Source organism: Panthera leo, chromosome A3 (assembly GCF_018350215.1).
Source record: "Panthera leo isolate Ple1 chromosome A3, P.leo_Ple1_pat1.1, whole genome shotgun sequence".
NCBI lineage: Eukaryota > Metazoa > Chordata > Mammalia > Carnivora > Felidae > Panthera > Panthera leo.
In genome coordinates this window covers 67,400,832-67,427,057 of record NC_056681.1, presented here as the reverse complement: position 1 = coordinate 67,427,057, position 26,226 = coordinate 67,400,832, and the positions used below count along the sequence as shown (strand labels likewise).

Here is a 26,226-nt window from a genome sequence, read left to right as displayed (position 1 = left end):
CCGCTGCCATGGCAACGCGGCGCCAAGGAGATTAGCCCCGCCCTTCCCTCCGGTCCCCGCCTCTCGCGACCCCCTCCGGAGGGGGCTCGGCCCGCCTCCCGGTATCTCCTCCCACCTCCTACCTAAGGGCGGGCCCCGGACCTCGCAGGCCGTGCTGAACTGCGGGTGGGAAGGAAGGGAGATGCAGTGTCCGGAAGGGCGGGGTTCGCACGGAAGGCAGGGCGGAGACGTGGTGGGCCAGTGCCGGTTTCGGGCTGAGGAGGGGCTGGGAAGGCGGGAAAAATGGAAAGGCCTCGCCTGTCCCGGCAGAACCTATAGGAGTGTGGCGGAGCGCGGCGCGGCCGCTGAGTGGCCAAGAAGGCGCGGGGGCGGGGCTAGGGTGGCCTTCCTGGCTGGTCGGCTGGAGAAGCCTGTGATGGGACTGCAGCGACGACCCCCAACAGCCCGAGCTTCTGTGGGTTTCCCCAAGAGCTTTCCGCCATGGGTCGGGCTTTGAAACCGCTGTAGGAAGCGGTAAAGCATTAATATGAACTTAAAGTGATATCACACTCGCTTCATTGAAATTTTAAGTGGAAACTGAGCTCAGCGTGTTTGTGGTGAAAAAAAGGACTTTGGAATCAGATCCAAAATTTAATAACATCGCATTTCCTGAGCCCTCATTAAGTGCTAGGGACTGAGGTAAGTTCTTTACATGCATTGTCATAACCATAATGCTAAGATAATGTTGCCAAATAAAATATACAGGAGTGCCCAAAGTCAGAATTTCAGGTAAATGTAGAATATTTTTTTAATAAAAGAATGTTCCATTTGGGAACTTCCTGATTTTTGTTTTGTTTTTTGCTAAATTTACAAACCCTGCCCTAACTCTTAGAAATTCCCACTTTACAGAGAAGGAAGCCAAGGCTTAGAAAAATAATCTGACAGAAATAAGAGGCAGAACTAAGGCTCCATTTTACTAAAATTATGATCCTGATCACTAAATTTCTAAATATCTTTATCCACATCTTTAAAAAGTAGAGTAGTGATACCTATATCACAAATGTGCTGAACGGATTAAAAGTAAACGTGTGTGAAAGAGACCTGCACAGGGACTGATGCATACAAGGTTCATTTTTTTTTTTTCCTGAACAATGAATGTTAACTGGATATTCACTGTGTGCGGGCTGTGAGTCAAGTGAGCTGAGCATAAAACAAGCTGCCTACTGACAATAAAGCAAGTCAAGCTCGGGGGATGACAGAGACACAGAATTAATTATAGGCATCATTCCGCAGATGAAAATACTGTGTCTATATGATTTGTCCAAAATCCTCTGCTAGTTCCATTTGTTTCTCATTACACTGTCTGAAAGGCCTCATAACTGCACTTAGATTAAGCGGCCACAAGCCAAATGTACTATATGCTTTATAGAAGCAAGAGTTGCTTCATTTTCTCCCTTCAGAGCGATCACTGTTGCCCCCTCATGTGGACAAATTGAAGGAAGTTCCTGGAGGAAGAATGCAGTAGAACGGGAACAAAGAAGGAAGGGAAGATTAAGAGGAGGTGGCTTCTGGAAAGCCATAGTCTCCTCATACCTTTGTCTTGTTTTATATCTGCTGACCATGGTGATCACTAATATAATATGGGTCTTCATCTCCCTACAGATTATTGTAATAGTATCTTATTTGATATATTGAACTTTAGTTTCTAGTTTTCCTTCTCATCTATTTTAAACTCAGGTGACCAAACAGTCCTCCTCAACTCTAGAAGAATCACAGAATTTGAGAGTTGGCATTAATACGTACTTTCAAGACATGTCATCTAGGAGCGCAGTTTATCATAGATACAATAACAAATCCAGAACAGCTATGTAACTTGTACAAGGTCAAATAATGAAAATACTGCATTGGCATCCACTAACATCTCTCTGCTGGTCCTGTCTATGACTGATTCAGTAGACAGGCTGGGCACATTTAAGTAATCTCTGCAGGTAAGGCTCAGGTCTCTTAGGAAGTCTATCACACTTAGTTTAGAGTCCAGGGATACTTGTATACTTAAAGGCTATTTTAGAGGACTTTGAACACCTCTCAAGAAAAAGCTGTGGTTAAAACTAATGATGATTCAGGGTGAGTAGCTTTACCCAGGAGTTTACAAGAGTAAAAAGGCTGTGAAACCAGAGCTTAACTCTTTGGGAAAAAGAGGATCCTGGCATTTAAGATCTCCTGTGAAGTTTGTATTGTTCATTCTCCAAAATACTTAAAAAAAATTTTTTTTTTTTTAGTTTATTTTGAGAGAGAGAAAGAGAGAACCAGTGGGGGAGGGGCAAAGAGAGAAGGGGACAGAAGATCAGAAGAGAGCTCTTTGCAGACAGCAGAGAGCCCAATGCAGGGCTCAAACTCACAGACCATGAGATCATGACCTAAGCCGAAGTCAGACAGTCAACCAACTGGGCCACCCAGGCACCCCTCTCCAAAATACTTTTGTACTTGAAACTTTACTGGAAGGCAAATACATTAGAGAACATATTGTTTGAAATGCCCTCATATTTAGACAGAAAAGTGATAGGAACTCAAATATACACATTTACATTTTAAATGCATTTATTATTGTATTACATATATTTAACAAAGACACTTTGATCATGACTTGATGATTCTAAAAATAAACAGTTTACCAATAAAGAATGTAGACTTGAAGACCCTTGAAGTCAATGCCCATATCTTTTTCATTCTTATAGTCTAATTGCTTAGAACAGTTTTGGGACCGAGGTGATGGTCAATAATATTTGTTAACGGGGCACCCAGGTGGCTCAGTCAGTTGAGTGCCTGACTCTTGATCTTGCCTCAGGTCATGTGAGATCAAGTTTGTGAGATCAAGCCCCACATCAGGCTTTGTGCTGACAGCGTGGAACCTGCTTGGGATTCTGTCTCTCCCTCTCTCTCTGCCCCTCCCCTGCTTGCTTACTCTCATTCTCTTGCTCTCAAAGTAAATAAATATTTAAAAAATAATAATAATGTAGGGGCGCCTGGGTGGCTCGGTTGGGTGTCCAACTTCAGCTCAGGTCATGATCTCATAGCCCATGAGTTGGAGCCCCACATTGGCCTTTGTCTGACAGCTCAGAGCCTGGAGCCTGCTTTGGATTCTTGTGTCTCCTTCTCTCTCTGCCCCTCCCTGACTCATGCTCTGTCTCTCTCTCTCTCTCTCTCTCCCCCCTTCAAAAATAAATAAATATTTAAAAAGTTAAAAAAAATAATAATGTTTGTTGATACAAAAGTAACTTTTCTCAAATCACAAGATACCGGGACTAAGATACAACAGCCCTATAAGTACTGGTCTGTTACTTGGGGCTAAAAAGGTGGAATTGCAGATGACAGTCTAGTTTTGTTTTGTTTTTTCCTTTGAGGATCTTTTTCAATGTACCTCTAAGAACAACTAGATATATTTAACAGTATCTACATTTCTGTAAGTCCTGGTATTGTCAATAATTTGGACCAATCCTTCTACTAACGACACTGGAAGAACTTAACAAAATATTAAAATTATCAGCTCAGGGCGCCTGGGTGGCTCAGTCGGTTAAGCGTCCGACTTCAGCTCAGGTCACGATCTCGCGGTCTGTGGGTTCGAGCCCCGCGTGGGGCTCTGTGCTGACTGACGGCTCAGAGCCTGGAGCCTGCTTCCGATTCTGTGTCTCCCTCTCTCTCTGCCCCTCCCCGTTCATGCTCTGTCTCTCTCTGTCTCAAAAATAAATAAAAACGTTAAAAAAATTAAAAAAAAATAAATAAAATTATCAGCTCAAAGGTATTAGAGAGCTAACAAGATAGAAATTACCAACCCAAGATCTGAGGGTTGCTGAGAGTATGAATAGGAATGGGGGATAGTGATTAGAGATCAGAATATTCAAAGGGGGAAGGAGGATGACTTGGTTGAACTTGCTTTAGACAGGGAATCCAAATGGCTACATCCTAGATGTAAAGGGTCAACATCTCCATTTCAAATCATCTCAACCCTAAGATTGGATTAGGGTAGTTCCTTTAAGTCAATGCCCCCAAAACCCTTGGCAGAAGCAAACTGAAATTTTCTTTGGAGTAAAGTAATATTATTCTACGCCTCAAATCATTTGTATAATTTTCCAAAAACTATGTCTAGTACACAATCAAAAATAATCAGTCACACAAAGAAATAAAAAAACAACAGAAACAACAAATAACAAAAAATGGAACTAAAGGGGTTCAGAGAGTGAAATTATCAGACTTAGATTTAAAAATAGCAATGCTTTCAGGGAGCCTAGGTGGCTCAGTCAGTTAAGCATCCGACTTCGGCTCAGGTCATGATCTCGCTGTGGGTTCGAGCCCCACATCCTGCTCTGTGCTGACAGCTCACAGCCTGGAGCCTGCTTTAGATTTTGTGTCTCCCTCTGTGCCCCTCCTCTGCTTGAGCTCTGTCTCTCTGTCTCTCAAAAATAAAATAAAAATAAAATAAAATAAAATAAATAAAAATAACAATGATTTCTATGTATAAGTAAATAGAACAAGATTAAAATTTAGACAGATAACTAGAAACTTGAAAATAAGAATCAGATGAAAATTTTAGAACCAAAAAATTCACTAACTGAAAATAAGGACTATTGGCTATAACAGCCATAACTGAAAATAAGGACTGATGGCTATAACAGCATATTAGACACAGATAAAGATAGAATTTGTGAACTAGATGATAAGTGAGAAGAAATTATGCAAAATGAGTCAGAAGAAAAAGGGTGGAAAATATAGAACACAGGGAAGGCACATAGAAGATACAATGATAAAGTTTAATATGCACATAGATGGAATTCCAGAATGAAACGAAAGACAGTATTGGGCAGAAATAATATGTGAATTAATGAACCCCTGGAGGATTCATGTATATATACATATATATATTTCTAATCCATACAGTTGACACATCAATATGTCATGAAAAAATTGCTAAAACCCAAGACAAAGAGAAAAATATTAAGAATAACTAGAGAAAACAAGAGTTGATCTTTAAAGAAACAATAATCAGACTTACAACTGACTTTATAACAGAATAGTTTGAAGCCAAAAAATGATGGCTCAATAACTTAAAAAATTTTTTTTGTTAACGTTTATTTATATTGAAAAACAGAGAGAGACGGAGCATGAGCATGGGAGGGGCAGAGAGGAGGGGAGGCATAGAATCCCAAGCAGGCTCCGGGCTCTGAGCTGTTAGCACAGAGCCCAATGCCAGACTTGAACTCAGAAACCACGAGATCAATACCTGAGCCGAAGTCAGATGCTTAACCGACTGAGCCACCCAGGCGCCCCATGGCTCAATAACTTTAAAAGATTAAAAGCAAATATTTTAAGAATGAAGGTGAAATTAATACATTTTTAGTCGCTGGGGCACCTGGGTGGCTCAGTTGGTTAAGTGTCTGACTTCGGCTCAGGTCATGATCTAGTGGTTTGTGAGTTTGAGCCCCGCATTGGGCTCTGTGCTGACAGCTCAGAGCCTGGAGCCTGCTTAGGATTCTGTGTCACTCCATCTCTCGGCCCCTCCCCTGCTCACGCTCTGTGTCTCTCAATAATAAATAAACGTTAAAAAAAAATTTTTTTTTTAAAGAAATTTTCAAACAAACAAAATAGAGTATTTGTCACCAGCAGATTCACACTGGCATTCTTTGAGCAGGAGGAAAATGATCCCAGTTGTAATAAGGTTAGAGATACATGAGGAAATTAAGATCAATTAAAATGACAAATTTGTGGGTAATGAGGTGCCTGGGTGGCTCAGTTGGTTAGGTGTCTCAGTTGGTTAGGTGGTTAGGTGTCTTAATCTCAGCTGAGGTCTTGAACTCAGGGTCATGAGTTCAAGCCCCGTGTTGGGCTGCACTGAGTGTGAAGCATACTTAAGAAAAAAAGATAAATAATGTGGGTAAATCTAAATGAATATTGACATTGATTATGTAGTCCAATAATAGTAATGTCTTTTGTATTTAAAAATGTATGATAATGGTATATATGTTAGGAGAAGGTAAATGGAATCATGTATTCTAAAATCTGTTCATCATCTATGAGGATGGAAAAAAGTTACAATTAATAGTAGACTCTGATAAGTCAAGAATGTATCTTGTGATCTCTAGAATAATCACTAAGAGAATAGTATGACTATGGTTATTGGTCAAGGTTCTCCAGAGGAACAGCACCAACAGGATGTATACACACACACACACACACACACACACACACACACACACACACACAAAGAGAGACACTTTTTTAAGAAATTAGCTCAAGTGATTTTGGAGGCTTGATAAATCCAAAATCTGCAGGATAGACTTGCAGGTTGACCTAAGGGAGAGTTTCAGTTCAAGATCAAAGGCAGTCTGCTGGTAGAATTCTTTCTTGCTCAGGGAAGGTCAATCTTTGTTCTCCTAAGGCCTTCAACTGATTGAATGAGCCCACTCACATTATGGAGTGGCTTACACAAACTGCTTTACACAGAGTTCACCAGTTAAATTGTAGATTTCATCCAAAAGCACCTTCACAGAAACATCTAGAATAATGTTTGAACAAATATCTGGACACTGTGGTTTAGCCAAATTGACACATAAAATTAACCATCACACTATGCAGTTTCCAATCTAAAAGGGGGAAGACGCCTGGGTGGCTCAGTCGGTTAAGCGTCCGACTCTGGCTCAGGTCACGATCTCGCGGTCCGTGAGTTCGAGCCCCGCGTTGGGCTCTGGGCTGATGGCTCAGAGCCTGGAGCCTGCTTCCGATTCTGTGTCTCCCTCTCTCTCTGCCCCTCCCCCGTTCATGCTCTGTGTCTCTCTGTCTCAAAAATAAATAAAACGTTAAAAAAAAAAAAATTTTAAAAGGGGGAAGAAGGGAATGGAGAATCAAAAGTAATTATCCTAAATGCAAGATAGGAAAAATAAAAGGGCATACAATAGATAAGACAAAAATAGAAAGTACTGGGGCGCCTGGGTGGCTCAGTCGGTTGGGTGTCCAACTTCAGCTCAGGTCATGATCTCACAGTTCGTGAGTTTGAGCCCCGCGTCAGGCTCTGTGCTGACAGCTCAGAGCCCGGAGCCTGCTTCACATTGTGTCTCCCTCTCTGCCCTTTCCCTGCTCATGCTGTGTCTCTCTCTGTCTCAAAAATAAATAAACATTAAAAAAAAAAAAAAAAAAGAAAGTACTTAATAAGATGATAGACTTAAACCCAAATATATCACTGATTACATTAAGTAAAAAAATCCTAATTTAATGAAAAAAATTGTTTTAGTTGCCTATTGCTATTTAACAATCTACCCCTAATTTAGTAACTTTAAACTATGACCATTTTATTATATATCATGATTCCGTGGGTCAGGAATTTGGGTAGGATCCAAAGGGAATGGCTCATCTCATCTCTGGGTGATGTCTTCTGGGGCTGAAACATCCCAGATAGCTGCTTCACTCTCATGGCTGGCACCTCAGCTAGGATGGCTCCAATAGCTGGAGATTAGCTGGACCAGCTTTACTGAGCTCATATGTATGGGGCCTTGGTTCTCACTGTTAATTGAATTCTTTGGTTTTTGTGTAAGTAGTTCCATGACTTCTTCCTCTCCACATAGTCTCTCCAGGGGAATAAGCAAACTTCTTATGCACAAGCTTGAGTCTTCCAGAAGGATTAGACTTGGAACTAGCATATTGTCACTTCTGCCACATTCTTTTGAATAAAGCAAATTATAAGCCAATCCCAGAGTCAAGGGGAGGGAACTACAGAAGAATGTAAGTATTAGTAGCTGTTGATAAATCTGGGGCCACCAGTTGATGTAACGAGCTAGCATAGATTGTCATACTGGACAAAAAAATCAAAAACTACATGCTGTTTACAAAGGATATATCTAGAATATAAAAATGCAGAAAGGTTGAAAGAAAAGGGATAGAAACAAACTAAACCATACAATACTTGAAAGAATACTTGAATAGCTATATTAATATCAGATTTAAGTAGACTATAACACAAAAAGCAATAATAGAGATAAAGGGAGACTTCATAATGATAATGATTTAATTTGCCAGGAAGATTTTTAAAAATCTAAGTTATATTCCCCTAATAACATAATGTCATAGCACATACAGCAATAATTACAGAACTATAAGGAAGAATAAAAAGGTCAACAGTTTTAGTGGGAGATGTTAACATATTCAGCTGCTGATAAAATAGACAAAAAATTCAGTGAGAACATATGTTTGAACAATACTATTAGCAAAGTTGAGTACAAAAGCATATTGAGTATATTTCTATAATCTTTTACATCTTAATAAATTTATCAGTTTATATTATTTCTCTTTTGGCTCATGAAGCTGGAAGGGGTATCTGAGGATCCTGAGCCTTCAGGGTGTTTAGAACCTATCCCTGTGTTAGAGATATATTTACCATTGTGTACCTTTACGTCTGTATTAAGTTCTTGCTATGTACCAGGCCCTGTACCTAGCATAGAGATGAAAGATATAGTTATAACTATAGACAAGCAAATCAGAAAATGTAATGTGGCATTAAAAGTGCAGTGATAGAGTTTTACATAAGGAGCAATGGGAACCAAGTCCTAATTCAGCCACAGGCGATAATGCCTGAGCAAAATGTGCAGAAAGAAAAATACATGGAGAAGTGGCAGTGTTGGGGTGGGGAGTGGAACCACACCTCGCAAACCCTCAGTTGTGTGAGAGCATGACTGTTCATGTCAGAGAACTATCTGTCATTTGGAATGTCTGGAGTATAAAAGGTTGCTCGACTTAGGGGTTATCTGGTTGCAAGAAACAGAAACTCATACCAGCTGGCTAAAGTAAAGGAGGAACAAATATAAAAATAGGCAGGGATTATATGAGACAAAACTGTGGGAAGCACAGCCAACATTACAAGAACTTTCTTTCACCCTTTCTCATCTTCTGGTCTCTAGTCTGAGCTTTTCTTTGTATGTCTGCTTCATTTCCCCTGCAAACTGGCTTCTCTGCTTACTTGTCTGCCGGCACGTTATGATGGCTGCCCCAAATAGTGGCCCCAGCTCTTCATCTCTGGGCTCCACCCAGTTTGCCCAACTTTCCTGCTTAGCAACTCTTAGTTATTACTTAACTCAGTTTCCCAGTCCCAATTCCAAATTCCCAGGAGCTGTAATCTGACTGGCTCAGTTTCAACTTGCATGTAGATCAAGGGTCAGCAAACTTGTGGCCTTGGAGGTGGGGGAGGGGGCAGGTGGCAAATCTGGCCTGCCTTCCACTTTTGTAAATAAAGTTTTAACAGAACACAGCCACACACATTCATTTACATATTGTCTTTGGCTGCTTTGACATTACAGGGAAGAGTTGAGTAGTTGCAACAGAGAACCTATGGACCACAGAGCTGAAAATATTTACTATATAGACCTTTAAGAGAAAGATTGCTGACCCCTGCATTTGATAGTTGGATGTGGAGACATAGGGCTATGTAGAGGCTTAGGGAAAGACAGCTCTGGTCATCGAAGCTCTTCCCCCTCTGCAGAAAAAGGATAATGTGGGGAAAAGCCAGCTGAGGAAGTATTTTGAGAAAGGAAATGTTTGAAGTCTCTAACACAGGAAAGAAAATAATCAGTCTCAAGTATGTACTAAATTTTTCACACAAAGGGTGGAAGAGTGCAAGACAGTTACTCCTTAATCTGGAGAAGTTCATTAAGATGCTAAATTTAGAAGAGAATGTCACCATAACTACCTTTAAATAACTCACTTGTGGCAAATTTCCCAGACCATCCATAGTTAGCTCTTGCTAAGATGAACTGGCTGAGGCACAATGTTCACTGTATGTAGAAAGATATTTAAATGTGTGTCCAAAAAGTTAAATATTTACCTTTCAAAAGAGAGACAGAAGAGAAGCACTGAGAGAATGAGACAGATATTTAGAAAGACAAAGTCAGGCAGACTAAAACTTGGGGAGTAGGAGAAGATGAAATCTAGAATTTACCATTTTGGTAAACTTAAGATCATACTGAGGAAAATAAGCAAGGAGTCTTTTTGGTTGAGTAGAGTTTTTAAAGCTCTAGAGATCATTTTGGTCCTTGCTATATTCAGGCCCAGCATACTGGCAGCATTGGCATCACCAGGAGTTAGAAATGCAGAATCCCTGGCCCTACCCCAGACTCACTGAATAAGAATCTGCATTTTTTTTATGTTTATTTTTATTTTTTAGAGAGAGAGAGAGTGGGTGTGTGTATGTGAGAGAGACAGAGAGAGCAGGGGAGGGACAGAGAGAGAGGGAGACAGAATCTGAAGCAGGCTTCAGGCTCTGAGCTGTCAGCCCAGAGCTCACCGCGGGGCTGGAACTTACAAACCACAAGATCATGACCTGAGCCGAAGTTAGAGGCTTGACTGACTGAACCACCCAGGCACCCCAGACTCTGCATTTTTAAAGATCCCGAAGTGGTTCATATACACATTAAAGTATAAGAAACAATTAGAATGGCAGTTTCAGACAACTCAAAGTAGAACCGTGGGGTTTTGTTTTATTTGAATGAAATCTTAACATGAAACCCAACTCTATAAAATAGATCAGAGTGAACCTATTCTGGTTGAAAATGGGCTGATGGGGACTCAGTGAGTCTCAGTGAGTGAGTGAGTGACTCACTGAGTGAGTCTCAGTGGCTCAGTTGGTTAAGCATCTGCCTCTTGATATTGACTCACGATCTCGTCGTGAGTTCAAGCCCTGCATCAGGCTCTGTGCTGACAGCTTAGAGCTGGAGCCTGCTTGGGATTCTCTCTCCCTCTCTCTCTGCCCTTACCCCACTCGCACTCTCTCTCAAAATAAATAAATAAACTTAAAAAAGAAAAAAGAAAAGAAAATGGGCTGATGCTGATAAACAGAGAAGTACTGGAAAAGCCCAGGCATTTTCATCCAGCGTTCCTCTGGGAACACAGTTTGAAAACCACTGATCGAGTGGAAGGAGCAGAAGTACTATCAGAACCTTTAGGGCCAGGCTCTGCCAAACTTCCAGGCTCTCTTTAACTTCTACCTCATTGAGAACTTCTACAATGAATCCCTGATAGTGATAGGATATGTCTTGCCTTGAGAGAGTTGAAATTTTTAAAGACCTGGAAATCCTCAGTCTAGATCCCTTACCTCAAAGATGGGGAAACTAAGGCTTAGAATGTGACCAATGAAACTCAGTTAAAACATAGGCATATTAAAAACTATACTGATCACTAACAAAAGAGGCTGCTATAGATTGTTATATCCCCCTTAATGCCCAGTATGGTGGTATTAGGATGTGGGACTTTGGGATATGATTAGGTTGTGATAGTGAAGCCCAATGGAATAGGATTAGTGCCTTTACAAAAGAGAGGTCACCAGACTTCCTTACCCCTTCCATCATGGGAAGTTACAGTGAGAAGATGGGTGACTACGAACCAGGAATTGGGTTCTCACAAGACACCAAAGGGTGGAACTTCCCAGCCTCTACAATCGTGAGAAATAGGTATTTGTTATTTACAAGCCACGTAGCCTTTGGTATTTTGTTACAACAGCCCGAATAGACTAAGATAGAGGAAACCCTAAAGCTTTAATAATTCTTAGGGACAAAATAGTGCTACAATTCCATACCCCTTCTCTGGTCCCTCCCTACATAACAGTCAAGTAGACAGTTTGTACAGTTTTTAAAAGCTCTAGTCTAGACTTGGGTTAGAATCCTGGCTCTGCTACTAACTAGCCCAGGCAAAATATTTCAACATTTTCTTAACCTCTCCATGTCTAAAATGAAAAAAGTAATTCCAGCCTCAGAGGGGTGCTGTGAGGCCAATGTATGTGAAACAATTTAGTGCATGGCCTGGTGAATAAGTGCTCAGTAAATGCTAGCTGCTGTTAATGTTATTTTTTAAATGAACAGCATCTAAAAAGTCAACCTACTTCAATTTTTGAAATTGCCCAAAAGGATTGCACAAGAGAAGCTAGAGAAGCCTGTTTCCTTCTCCACTGCTAAAAGAATAAAACAAATGATATCCGTAGCAATAGGCCATTTAGCAAATAGAGTTTATTCAAAATTAAACACTACAGTTGTGAAACTGACTTCTGATAAATAAGGTAAATGTTTAGGGAAGGCAGTATTAAGGAGATTCCAAATTATTTTATAGCAAATACAAATTTTTGTTCTACAGTAGTATTGCATTTAGAGTCAGGCATTTTTAGTAACTATGGTCAATTGCTTCACTCTTTTTGATTGTGCAAGCCCCAAACCTTGGAGTCACCTTTGGCTCCCTTTGTTCCTACCTTTAAAATATGGCTAGGAGCGCCTGGGTGGCTCAGTCGATTAAGTGTGTGACTCTTGATCTCGGCTTAGGTTATGATCTCATGGGGTTCGTGAGTTTGAGCCCCACAGTGGGTTCTGAGCTGACAGCACGGAGCCTGCTTGGAATTCTCTGTCTCCTTCTCTCTCTGCCCCTCCCCTGCTCATGCTTGGTCTGTCTCTCTCTCTCTTTCAAAAATAAATAAACATTAAAAAAATAAAATATGGGGGCACCTGGGTGGCTCAGTTGAATGTCCAACTTTGGCTGAGGTTATGATCTCACAGTTGGTGATTTCGAGCCCCGCGTTGGGCCCTTTGCTGACAGCTCGGAGCCTGGAGCCTGCTTCGGATTCTGTGTCTCCTTCTCTCTCTGCCCCTCCCCAGCTGGCATTCTCTCTCTCTCTCTGTCTCAAAAAGAAATAAACGTTAAAACATACAAATTAAAAAAAATTAAAAAATAAAAAATATGTCTAGAATCTGACTCCTTCTCCCCACATCTACTGCCACCACCCTGCTCAAAGCCAGGGTCCTGTCTCTCACCTAAATGACTTTAATATTTCCTAATTCCCTGCTTCTCCTCCTTCCCCCAGGCAGTATTTCCTTACCACAGCAGCCGGGATTGATCTTAAAATCTGTCGGTTCATCTTACTCCTCATCTCAAAACTCTTGAATGGCTTCCCCATTTCACTCAAAGCAACACCAAAGTCCTTATAATAACCCACAGCATTTTATAAGATCTAACCCCACCACCACCATCACTGGCCTCCCTGCTCTTTCTTAACAGTGCCAGGCACACCCAGCCCTGTGACCTTTGCTTTCTGCCTGGAATGTTCGTCCAGATATCTGCTTAGCTAACTCTCTCACTTCCTTTAAGTCTATGCTTAAATTTTACTTTCACAATGAGGCTTGCTTTGACCTCCTTATTTAATACTGCAAATTACCCCCAATCATGTCCCAAGAATCCTAATCCCCTTTCCCTATTGTATTTTATCTTTCCCATAGCAATCATTGCCTTTTAACACACTAGGTAGCTTATTTATTATGTTTTGGTTAAATCTGTCCCCCTGACCAGAATGTAAACTTCACAGGAATAGCAGTCTTTCTTTTGTTCTCTGCTGTATGCTAAGCATCTAGAACACTGCCTGGCATATATCTCAAAAGATATTTGTCAATTGATTAGTTTTGTGGTTGCTAGTTGTATGTGTGTTTGTTACACACTCTTATTTGGACAAAGATTAAACAAATTCACAGTAATTTAACAAAGCCAATGATTACATGAGTTGGGGGTTTTCCATTTTCTTTGTACTTCTCTTTGCTTCAATTTCTTCTTTGTGCTATGCTAAAACCCCCAAATGTCCTAAATACAACTCTACTTTAAGCTGATGTGTACATTTCCTCAGCTAAGAGTCAATGCTGCCCATGTTGCCATTCCCCATCCCCTGCTAGTCCTCAGCCATACCCAATCTGTTCACAGAGCACAACTTTTATGTCTAACTAGCCATTATTTTTAGGACTGCCTGGTCTTACAAACTGGCTAAGAGACACTCCTCAGGTTGTAGTTCAAGTTGGGACTAATGCAGTAAAGGGAAGAATAGTACTGATGCACAGAAGATTTGGGAGTTGGCTTCTCTATGGAAAATGATGAATCTTTGTTGCTCTTCCCACCATGGAACAAGAAAAAGAAGACAAATTAGAGGAGGGCATTAATAAAGTTGTGTGCTATTCACTGTGGTTTATAAAATCTTCCCTTGGCTCCTTTACAAAATCTTCTGTAGAATCTACATTGCCTATAAATATTTGATGGGTAGATTTTCTTTTGAAGGGATTGGAATATGTTCAGATTTTTTCTTCAAGGTTGACATGGGGCAACATTTTCGGTGTGGAGATGACAGTCTTCAGGGGTTGCCTATCTGCCATGGGTTAGGGTGATGAGCCATGCAAAGGGAGGTTGACTTCCTGCCCCTGACCAGGGCATAGCACATAGGTCCTGCCGCTAGCGAGAGGTGACCCTGGAAGCTGGTGGATGGTGAGTGCACACAGTCATGGAATGGGGCCCTGAGGTGCCTGTGAGCAGCTGCCCTCACCCTGAAAATATCCCTGTGCAAGGGATTTAAGTAGCAAATTAAACACACCAAGAAGAGTTGAGAGAAGAAAGACAACGGTTTTATATTTTAGTATCTTTTTAGCATTGCCCTGCATTGGCACTTTTTCTGCTTTTTGAACAAGGCACCATATTTTCATTTTTCACTGGACCCTGCAAATAATGTGGTCGGTCCTGTCTGTAGGCATTCTACTTCTTTTTTCCAAGTAACAGACTATAACATCTGAGTGGTGATGTGTCTTACATTAGTGAAAATAAGCCAATTTTTACAACACATAGTATTATTAATCTTCAGTTACCTTTGATGGGTTTAGCAAAGGGGAAGCAATTTTTTCCTATGCCCATAAGAATCACTCTATCATTAAATTCACTTTATAATATGATTTAAAATGAATAAGCAGGGAAGAAAATTTAGTACTTGTCAGTAAAATTCCATTTTAAATTGCAGTAATTTCTTTTCTGGATGTTCTTGATATCCAGCAATCATGATATAAAATGTTGCTTATGTATAGATATTATATTACATAGGATAATTTATTTTCAGTTCAGAGCCAGTCAAGTCGACTAAGAATAAAATAAGCATTAAAAATAATTGAAACTTTGAAATATGCATTTCTTACTCATATGATTGCTATCTCTTCTCATGTTAGGGAAGTGGTATTGCTTGGTAGAAAGAACTCAGAATTCTGAATTAGAAGAAGAAAATGGGCAAGTTATTTAATTTTTCTAGCTCCCAATTTTATCTTTATTAAAGAAAGACCTTCAACTAACTAGAAAATTCCCCAGTTTTCTTCCAAGCCTGGAGTTTAATGGTATTTGAATCATGCTTTAAACACATACACACATATTCTCTGTATTTTTCCTAATGAATACTACTACTATTAAAGCATTTTTAATAACTATGAGTCTTGGAACATGTTTGCACGAAAGGAATACAAACCTACTGAATTACTCAAGTAAAAATTATTTTTCCCTTTTGAGAAATTGTGTCTTATAGAACAAGAATGTATAAAATACACATATATCAATATGAAAAAATAACTATAAAGTAACCATCAGCCAGTCTAAGAAATAGAATATTTCCATACCTTAGAAGACCTTTGTTTTCCCCTCTCTGCAAACATCTCCCTCACTCCACTTTAGAGGTAACTGTCATACCGCTTTTTTGGAAATAATCATTTTTTTGTTATTCTTTATAGATTTTTCCATCTATATGGTTATCATTAAGAGTGTTATTTTTAAGGAGTTGCATTATAGGAGCACATGGGTGGCTCATTGGATTAAGCTTCTGACTCTAGGTTTTGGCTCAGGTCAACAAGATCTCACTGGTTTGTGGGATCAAGCACTGCCTCAGGCTCTGTGCTGAAAGCGCAGAGCCTGCTTGGAATTCGCTCTCTTCCTCTCTGCCTCTCCCCAACTTGTGCTCTCTCTCTCCCTCTCTCTTTCAAGATAAATAAATAAACATTAAAAAAAATCATTTAGGGGTGCCTGGGTGGCTCAGTCGGCTAAGCATCAGACTTCTGCTCAGGTCATGATTTCACAGCTGGTGCGTTCAAGCCCTGCATCAGGCTCTCTGCTGTCAGCACTAAGCCCACTTCAGTTCCTGTCTCCCTCTCTTTGTCTGCCCCTCCCCAGCTTGTGCTTTCTCTCTCTATCTCAAAAATAAGTAAAAATCAAAATTTTTAAAAATCATGTCAAAGGAGTTGCATTATAAAAATACTTTCGTAGTCCACAAAGGAACAGAGAACAACTAAGCCACAAGAAAGAGAGGAATCAATACATTTCAGGACTCTCAGTATCAAGATTTTAGAGATCTTCACTCTAGTGCTCTACCATTAATGTGCCTCAGCCACCAAAGTATTGAGATAGGAAACCTAACTGGTTGAAATGGCTTGTTTCTCCTTGGTCAGATGTCTACCTTTGATCCAATCACCTGTGGCTGGGAAGAATGCAAATGTGATAGAAATAGGACAGGCAGAAGTACCCAGGATTTGTTGAAAAGTTATGCATCATTCAGGTAATAGCTAGATACAATGTATAATTCAGCTAGTGATGGTACCACTTTGAACAAGTCTGAACTACCATTGGATATATTTTCTCATAAGCAAATACTGCATTTCATATTTTTTTGAAAAATATCTTCAGATCTTAAAGAGAAAAAAATGACAACTTTAATTCAGTTAATCTGACAAATGAATTTTTCCTGTTATTTACTTCAGCATCTGTGTTACCATTTGATGGAGAAGTGTATTGAACATCACTCATTGCTGCTCTGCATTGGGCTTCTGCTCCAGCCATGCCCATATCATACTTTCCCAAACCAATTAAGAAAATCAAGTGCCACATGTTCAATAACAAATGTGATAGAATGAATGCATTCTTTTTATATTTACCACATTATTTAAAACATAAATTGTGTGTCAGAGATGCAGATCGTTGATTTCATCCATCTTCCCCTCTAAAACATTCTGACTTGTCTCCATCATAACAGAGCCTTTCTGGCCTATGTGTACTATGTGACTTCACCCCTGTCCCAGACTCAGGCAAGGAAGCTATGGGTAGATACTTGGCTGGCCCAAAAGGATGTACCCCATTGCACAGCTAGATCAACAAAAATTTCCTTTTTGGGGGTGCCTGGGTGGCTCAATTGGTTGAGTCCGACTTCATTCAGCTCAGGTCATGATCTCAACGGTCTGTGGGTTTGAACCCTGTGTTGAGCTTTGTGCTGAGCCTGGAGTTGCTTTTATTCTGTGTGTGTGTGTGTGTGTGTGTGTGTGTGTGTGTGTGTGTGTGTGTCCTGCCCCTCCCCCACTCATGCTCTGTCTGTCTGTCTCTCTCAAAAATAAATGAACATTAAAAAAATTTTTTTTTAATTTCCTTTTTGAACATTTGAAAGAGGAGATAGAAACCTAGGGAATGGGCAGCTACCTCACTTTCATAGGGGAACTGAAGAAAGTGACTGCCCTGTTCTCACCCTTGCCTCCTTCTTGAATTCTGTGAGGTTATTAATTTTTATAGCATAGATCAAGAGTATAATAAACATGTGAACTAATATGAGTAGGTTACTTGAAATAAAACTTGCTCTAAAGCAAATATAAAAAAATTTAAATACCATTAATTATTTTTTTCCTTTTTTTTGTCCTTTCTTTAAAAAAACTAAGTTATTTCCTAAAACTTAGTGGTTCTCAAACTTGAGCACACATCAGAACCAGCGGGAGGCTTGTAAAGTGCACACTACCGGGTCCCACCCTAGGCTTTCTCATTCAATATGTCTGGGATGGGACTGGGACATTATATTTCACATTTCTAACAAACTCCCTGGTGATGTTGATCTTTCTGGTCCAAGGATCACTCCTTGTGAAACAATGCCCTAGAAATAATGATCTAAAATGACCCTATCTAACATGACTTTTTTTAAAACCTCAAATTAAGGTTCTTCAGAAGAGTACAGTGTTTAAGAGTTCATGCCCTGGTTGCAGCCAGATAACCTAGATGCAGATCCTAGCTCAGCCACTTACAAAGTGGGTGAGCTTGGGCAAGATACTTAACATTTCTGTGCCTTTTCATCTGTTGAGTAGAGAATGTAATAAATAATACCAACAAGCAGCCTAGTGCTATATAATTCCAGGCATTCATATAAACTACAACATGAATGGCATCTTCCACAATTGTGCAAAGGGACCACCCTGTTATGAGTACCTACCTTAGGGAGTTGTGACAGTTAAGATCATTGTAAAGATTAAATAAAGTGTAATGCATATGAAGGGTTTAGTATAGTGCCTGGCACATGGTAAGGGCTTATTAGATGCTATTAGAAATCGGTCCATATCTTGGCTATGCAAAGAAAATCCTGAAAACATAGTCATGGTGACTATATTATTAGTTAAGAATTAAAGGAATACAGGTACCACTTTGCAGGTATAGTAGATTAAAAATGTTTTTTTTCTAAGAGATATATGCTTTAGAGAATAGGGAAGTAGAAAAAGAGAATATGAGCTTAATTCTCCCAGGGCACAGAACTACCCTTTACCCCATACATGTATCTAGTATAAAATTAAGCAGATGATCACTGTTGTCCCCAAGTTGTTTTTTTATTTTTATTATTTTAATTTTTCTTAAATATTTATTTATTTATTTTGAGAGAGAGAGAGAGAGATTGAGTGTGAGCAGGAGAGGACCAGAGGGAGAGAGAGAGAGAGAGAGAGAGAGAGAGAGAGAGAGAGAGATTCCCAAGCAGGATCCATGCTGTCAGTGCAGAGCCCAAGGCATGGCTCAGTCCCATGAACTGTGAGATTGTGACCTGAGCTGAAATCAAGAGTTGAACACTTAACCAAATGAGTTGAACACTTAACAAACTGAGCCACCCAGGAGCTCCCCCCAACCCAAGTTATTTTTTAATATCCTGAAATATGAATACTCTGGCTATCAAGAAGTAGTTAGTGCTCTGTATAGTTTGAAACCTAATGATTTTTTAATGATTTTCTCCAACATACTGTGTCCTGATTTAAAATATTACTGCAGGGCATAGGTGGTAGATTGTACAATTCTATTTGACAAGATAAGAAAGTGCTTTAAGTAGGGAAACTATAAGAATAGTACAAGCCAAGTGAAGTTGGTGCTGTAAGAAAAGTCTTTGAGACATGTATATGAATGTTCATTAGCAATATTATTCATATGAGCCCAAACCCAGAAACAATCCAAATGTCCATCAACTAGTAAATGAATAAACAAAATGTGATATGTTATCTATTGCTATGTCCATATCACCCCAAAATGCAGTGGTTAAAAACAACAAATGTTTATTTTCTCACTGTTCCTGTGGGTCAGCAATCTGGACCTTTCTTAGTTGGGTAACTCTAGTTTAGTCCCTCCAAGATTACAGCCAAGGTCTGCTCAGGGCTGCAGTCTCATTTGAAGTCAGACTGCAAGGAGGAGGTATCTGCCTCCATGCTTCCCCATGTTTCTCAGGTTCTCATTAGTTTTGGCCAGAAACATCAGTTCTTTGCCGTATGGATCTTTCCGTAGGGCTGCTTACAACACTGCAGCTTAGAGCAAGAGATTCAAGAGAGAGAGAATAAGAGCCCCCAAGAGGGAAGCTATAGTCTTTTTATAACTTCATCTCAGGAATGACATCCCACCACATTCAGTTCATTAGTAGCAAGTCAATAGGTCCAGCCTGCTGTCAATGGGAAGGAACCACACAAGGGCATGAATGCCAGAAGGTAGGGATTGTTGAAGGCCATCTTAGAAGCTGCCCACTAATGTGGTATATCCATACAACAGTACTATTCAACAATAAAGTAGGAACAAACTACCAAGATATGCTATAAATGGATAAACCTGAAAATCATCAGATTCAGTCAAAGAAGTCAGACATAAAAGACCAGACACAGTACTGTATAATTCTATTACTTGACATTCTGAAAGGGCAAAACTATTGAGACAGAAAGCAAATAAGTTGTTACCCAGGGCTGGGGGTTTGAGTGGGGAAAGCAGAATTTTGCAGGGATGATGGGCATGTTCTAAAACTGGATTGTAGTGATAGCTGCACAACTCTATATATTTACCAGAAATCATTAAATTGTATACTTACAAAAAAGATGGCATGGAATACGAAACAGCTGGCCTGTACTTTTCAAAAACTGTCAATATCAGGAATCATGAAAGGCAGAGGAATTATGTCAGATTAAAAGAAATGAAAAAGGCATGACACCAACTGCAGTGCATGATTCTGAATTGAATCCTGAAGGGTGGGTGGGGGGGGGGTAGGGCATGGTAGGATGTCATAAGGATATTATTGAGAAATTGGAGAAATTACATAGGGATTGTAGATTAGATAATAGTATCAATGTTAAATTTTCCACATAATTGCCCTGTGTTGGAGATTGCCCTTGTTCTTAATAAATACATGCTCTTTAGTGGTAAAGTCACATGTTTTCTGCAGCTATCTCTGAGTTAAGGAAAAAAAAATTATATGTGTATAAAGAATGCAGAGGAGTGATAGAGTAAATGTAGTTAATTGTTAACAATTGGTGAATCAATCTTGGAGAATAGCAACTCAAGTTTAAAATTATTTCAAAATTTAAAAAGTTTAAAAAAAAATAAAAGAAATCTTTGAATTCTCTCTCTTAGCTTCCAGCTAAGATCGAACACGGCTATCATTCATCACATAGAAAAACCAACTACGGATAAAAGGAAACAAATAATTTTTGACCTACTACTTGCCAGGTACTGTTTTTGTTTTAACTAACTCTTGTAACACCCTTAGAGTGCTGGCTGTTGACTTTATCTGCCCATTTCAATCACTTAGGGAGGTTTTAAAAAGTCCCTATCCCCTTGTAACAACCACACAGATAAATTTAGAAGGTCTTGGGGCGTCTGGGTGGCTCAGTCGGTTAAGCAGCCGACTTCGGCTCAGGTCATGATCTTGCGGTCCGTGAGTTCGAGCCCCACGTCGGGCTCTGTGCTGACAGCTCAGAGCCTGGAGCCTCTTTCAGATTCTGTGTCTCCCTCTCTCTGATCCTCCCCTGTTCATGCTCTGTCTCTCTCTGTCTCAAAAATAAATAAACGTTAAAAAAAAAAAATTTAGAAGGTCTGGGAGTGGGACTCAGTCATCAGCGTTACTAAAGTTTTCCAGGTAGTTCCACTGTGCAGCCAAGTTGGGATCACTGCCTTGGACCTAAAGCTTTATTATCTCCTTTTTCCATTGTCAAAGTTGAGGCCCAGGGAGATTTGGTAACTTACCCATGGCTACACAGCTTGTGGAAGTGTCAGAGGGTGGAGCTGGACATGAGCACACAGATGTGGGATGTGTCGGAGTATCTATGTGACCCCATTTTCAGTCTCTCTCCACCACACTTCCTGGCCTTTTGGGGTCTTCCCTTGGCTTTCTCCAGCCTGCCATGCAGGCAAGGAGATGATCTGGATGCTGGAAAATATAATCCAACTTGCTTTGGATTTTTAAGGAACTTATAAAATGAACATGAACATTTAAAAGATAATGAATACCTGTAGAAAAACTCTATAAAAGCACAAAGCTATTTTGTGACAAGGTGAAATCAGACGATGGGTGTAGGTTCAATCCAGAAAGTCTTCTTTGATACGTGGTCAAGAAAGAGAACTGACCTCTAAACATTCTTTCTCATGAAAATGTTATCTCCTTTCAACTTTTTTTTTCTTGAAACCCCCAAACACCATTATTTCCTTTCAACTTTTTTTCTTGACTATAAAAAAGGCTTCTCCTTAAATTTCCTTCAACTAGACAAAACAGACCTAATTTTTAAAAATTGTAAAATAAGGAATTTGCAAAGACTTCGTTCCAAATCTAGAATAATTAAATATGTTTCCTTGAAGCCATCATTCCCATTAACTTACAAATCATTAGGAAGAATTATGTCTCATTTTAGTTTAGTCCTCTCTATTAATTTTTCATACTGCTGAACAGATAACGTTCATGTTATAAACCTTAATTGTTGCTGCTCCTAGGTTTCCCAAACATTTAGAAATAAGCCTTTTCAAGTGCGGTTTAAGCTGAAGAAGGGGAAATTTGACCCACAGTTTATCACTTAGCTCATTAGCATACTAATATGACTACAATTTGCATTTGACTAGGGGGTTGTTCTTTCACCCCTGTAATCTTGTTGGCAGAATATCACAGTTTTGGATCTATTTTTAAGACAAATTGTATGTCTACACTGGGGAAATAAGGTGGTGTTAATACAAGAAGCTTGGAAGTGAATTAATTGCTTTGAAACAATCCCTTGTTGGTTTAGCCCCTTAGGTGGTGTTATTTGCACAGCTCTCGCAAATGCTAATGATCAATTCACTTTGGCATTTAAACAAAATCAACCCTAAGACATTTCTCACGCCTCCTAATGAATGATTCCTTTTTTCTTAGTTTCAGGTTACCTGGGTCCTGTGGTGATCTAGAATTGCTCCACTTTGATAAGTAAAAGTATGGCTGAGGCTTTCTAATAGTTTTTTCAAATTAACTAGTTCAGAACGACCCAGCTCTTTTCTAGCCTCCTGTGCAAAACTTTTACCTTGATGTGGATACCCATGGGAAGGAAATTAATGCGGGACTGTATTGATGGCAGTCTTACTGGTAATTGAGATTTTTATTATTAAAAAATGTAATTCAATATTTTAAGTAATAACATGTTTTTCTGAAGTAACTGAAAATATTTAAGAAGACCTATAGTAAAAAGCACACTCACTGTATAGAGAGGCAGGATATTTCTGATACAATAACACCATTGTTTTCTGTATGTACTATAGACTGAATGTTTGTGTTCTCCCAAAATTCATAGGCTGAAACCTAATCTCCACTGTGATGGTATTTTGGAGATGGGGCCTTTGGGAGGGGATTTAGGTCATAAGGGCTCATGGGATTAATGACATAAAAGAAACCCCAGAGGACTGCCTTTCCCTTTCTGCCAAGTGAGGACACAGTGAGAAAACAACCAATCTATGAACCACGAAGTAACTCCTTACCAAACACCAAATTTGCTGGTGCCTTGATCTAGGAATTCCCAGCCTCCAAAACTGTACAAAATAAATTTCTGTTGTTTAAGCTACCCAGTCTATGGTGTTCTATTGTAGCAGCCCAACTGGACTAAGAATGCATACCAGGATAAGGATATATAGATATATGGATATATAGGTATATAAATATGTAATATAGCATATTAAAATATACATTTTACTGGACAATTATTTAATTAGAATAAGTAATTTAATGACAGTAAATAATTGGCCAAGAGAAACATTTGTTTCTTTTTATGGCACATCAAATACTAAGTCCCTCAGCCCAGCTGGTAAGATTGTCCTGGTTAGATGAAAGAGTGTCCTTTTCAGTGCACCTACTATATACCTTGTCAACAGGTTTGCATCAGATTGTTCTGTTGTGGGACAAAGTGCCTAGTAAACTCCCTTACAATGGAGAAGGGACTTACAATACCTATCATTTAGGAGTCCAAAATAATTAATTGGTAGCGGTAGAATTTCTGGAATGCTGACAAAAGGAGAGGTGATTTTTGGTGGGCTGTGAGAACTTACTAAGAAGAGGAATGTAAGAGAAAAGTGAGAGCACGTGTGAGGGAGTTCCTCCAGGTTGTGTACAGAGGAATGAAATTATTGGGGCAACAGGTGGGTGGATCTGCATCTTAACTGGATTATTACCAAAGTGAGGGAGGATAGCTATTCCTAGAAAGTCACTCCAGGAACGTGACCTGACCTCTCCATGGGAGGGAAAGGAAAGTGCCTTCCCTCTATCAACAGCACACCAACATCATTAAGAATCCATTATGAATGTGGCACTGGATTCTGGAGGATGGCAATAAATCCTCAGGGTGGTTCTTGTTTTCAGCAGTTTGTGTAATATTTTATTTTTTAAACTGTGTAATGGGCACATAGATGCTTATTTTGTCAATCTCTAATATTTTGTATGCCCATAATATTTCAATTTAAAAACATTAGAAGAGGTAAAAAGAAAGCTGAAAAGATACACAGTGAAATTCTTAATAGTATTTATTGGGAATATGGATAAAAATTTATTCTTTATATTCTTCTCCATTTTCCAAAATAAATATAGTATTTTTATTCAAAATTTTATAAATAAAAAAATTTTTTAAACTACATTACAGAGACATTATATAACATTATTATATTATGTTATATTGCAAGGGCCTAGAATAGTAATTGACATATATTAAAATCTCAATAAATATTTACTGAATGAATGGATGGATGGATGGATGAATGAATAAATGAGACCTTAGGAATACAAACCAGCAGGGAGGAAAATAAAGCTAGGATTGGTACAGGCAGGCCAGTGCCTGGGGCAGATAATTCAATATGGTACAATGTCCAGTGGCCATATTCCTGTTTCTAAGGAGAAGAACAACTCAGGTACAATCTGATTCATTTTGGCAGGTGGGATTGGGCAGAGGCAGAAATGTTAACCTGATCACTATTCTCCACCCTCAGCTAACTATTCTCTTCCTTCTCTTTCCTGCCTACCTGTGTTGCTAAGATTCCATCATTCCTAGCACCTAAGCTTGCCCATCACCATCTGTAGGACAAGCAGAAATGTCTATATATATAACTTGGGTTGTGTCTTGACATAGAATAGATAAAAGCTAGTTATATGCACCAGTATTGTCTTACTTAGTTTAGGCTGCTATAACAAATACATAGACCAGATGGCTTGTAAACAAAAGATCTGTATTTCTCACAGTTCTGGAGGCTGGAATTCCAAGATTAGAGTTTCAGCATGGTTGTGTTCTGGTGAGAGCCCACTTCTGGGTTGCAGATTGCTGACTTTTCATTGTGTCTTCACATGGCAAAAAGAGGGTGAAAGATCTCTCTCGAGTCCCTTTTAGAGGGGCACTAATCCCATTCATAAGGGTCTACCCTTATGACCTAATTATCTCCCAAGGGCCCCACCTCCTAAACACTAGGGGTTAAGATTTCAACATAGAAATTTGGGGTGGGGGGGGGACACAAACATTCGGTTCATAATAAGTATCAACCCCTAAAAATACCATCTCAAACATTTCAGAAAGCTGGGGCTGAGACTCTATAGACCAATTACATAGTTTCAGTAATACATTCACTTGCTTTATAGGAGTCCATATTTGTATTTATGCCAAAGTTCTTATACACCCAAGCAGAATTATATACCATTTGGTAAGATTCTGCTTATTAAACTGACTAACAAGGTAATTACTTAGGCCTAGGCGATTTGAAGAAGATACAACAAGAATTTGCACAGAAAATAGCAGTAATCTTCTAAATACAGCCAAGTCAATTGTATCTGTCGTGCACTAACAGAAAGACTCCTGGGTTTTAGTAGATAGCCCACTATGTAATCATCCTGGCTGAATAGCCTCAGATACTTTGTTTTGAAGGGAGTGCAGAAATCCTGCAGGTTTAATTGCCAATAAATCAGCATGACCTCCACTCCCTGGCAGTCCTTTTTTACAATGATCTTTTCAACCAGAAAATGAAGAGATGGATTTTACAGTGTGTGCGTACTGCCTAGGGTGAGATAACAGAATTACACTTGCCGTTTTCTCCATTACAGTCCATGCTAGATAATGAAGGACTCTATTAATGACATGTTCTGTTTGCTTTTAGGTTATTTTCGTCTTGTATTATAGTTATTTCTTTTTGTTACTATGGAGAGCTGTCTCTCTTTTTAAAAAAAAAAATCATTTGTTAATTCAGTATTTTATCATCACCAGACATTTTGTTCCCTAGTTAATTCACAAGAATTTGCATTAAAATATTCTGGCTCACTCAACAGGCTATTCACAAACTGATTGAATTGGATGTTACTCTTAGCTGATTTTCAGATTTGTCTTAAAAAGTAGCTATTTTAAATTAATATTTCCTTCATGACTATAACTAATACAGAAATCTTAACACTCATCAATACCCAGATGTAATATCAACCTGCTGCTTGTACTTTTGAACTGTTTGTTTGTTCAAGTTTATTTTAATTTGAATGAGCAATATTTTGTGGTATATATTTATATATTTAGATTTTATTGTATGAACACTATAAGAAAACATCAAAATTTAAAACTACTGAACAATAAGTTCCACTTCCTACTTAATTTTGGAGTGCCACTGCTATGTGTTCTGAATTTTGAGTGATGCTTTTCTCGCCTAAAAATAGGGAACTGGACCAGATGACTTCTTGAAGCTCTGTCTAGCTCTAAGATCTCTGATCCAACCTGCCTGGTCAGGAGGGTACCTTCTTCTTCTTTTTTTTTTTTTTTATTTTTTTTAATGTTTATTCATTTTTGAGAGAGAGAGAGCGTGCATGAGCGGGTGAGGGCAGAGAGAGAGATAGGG

The 26,226-nt window shown here is 39.2% G+C and overlaps 1 long non-coding RNA gene across 1 annotated transcript; it reads left to right on the top strand.

Moving 5' to 3' along the window:
• Positions 1–380: 380 nt before the first annotated feature.
• LOC122215025 lies at positions 381–22,462 on the top strand. The gene is made up of 3 exons (XR_006200198.1): positions 381–678; positions 20,497–20,592; positions 22,262–22,462. It is a non-coding gene; the product is annotated as an uncharacterized LOC122215025 (long non-coding RNA).
• Positions 22,463–26,226: the final 3,764 nt, after the last annotated feature.